Here is a 571-nt window from a genome sequence, read left to right on the forward strand (position 1 = left end):
GCCCCTCTGGAATGAGCCCTGGAGCTCCTCCCAGGGTCGTTGTTTGCTGAAGCTGATGGTGTGGACAAAACCCAACACTGCTGCAAGGTCTTTGAGACAGTCCCCACAGCATCCTGCTCTGAGCTGCAGAGATGTGGATGGGCTGGCCAGGCGATGAGGAAGGGGCTGGATGGTCACAGCCAGAGAGCAGTAGTCCATGGCTCCATGCCCAGAAGGAGATGGGTGACAAGTGGTGTCCTTAGAGGTCTGCACTGGCACCAGTAGTGCTCAGTATCTTTGTCAGTGAGACAAACTGAGGCACCTCAGCAAGGCCGCAGGAGACACCAAGCTGAGTGGTGCTGTTGTGTCTATGGAGCACTGTGTGCAGTTCTGGAGCCCCCACCACAAGAGGGACATGGAACTGTTGGAATGAGTCCAGAGGAAGGCCACAAAGATGCTCAGAGGGCTGGAGCACCTCTGCTATGAGGACAGGCTACAAGAGTTGGGGCTCTTCAGCCTGGAGAAGAGAAGGCTTCGAGGAGATCTTGGAGTGGCCTTTCAGTATCTGAAGAGGACCTACAGGAAGGCTGGG

Source organism: Pogoniulus pusillus, chromosome Z (assembly GCF_015220805.1).
Source record: "Pogoniulus pusillus isolate bPogPus1 chromosome Z, bPogPus1.pri, whole genome shotgun sequence".
Classification (NCBI taxonomy): Eukaryota; Metazoa; Chordata; class Aves; order Piciformes; family Lybiidae; genus Pogoniulus; species Pogoniulus pusillus.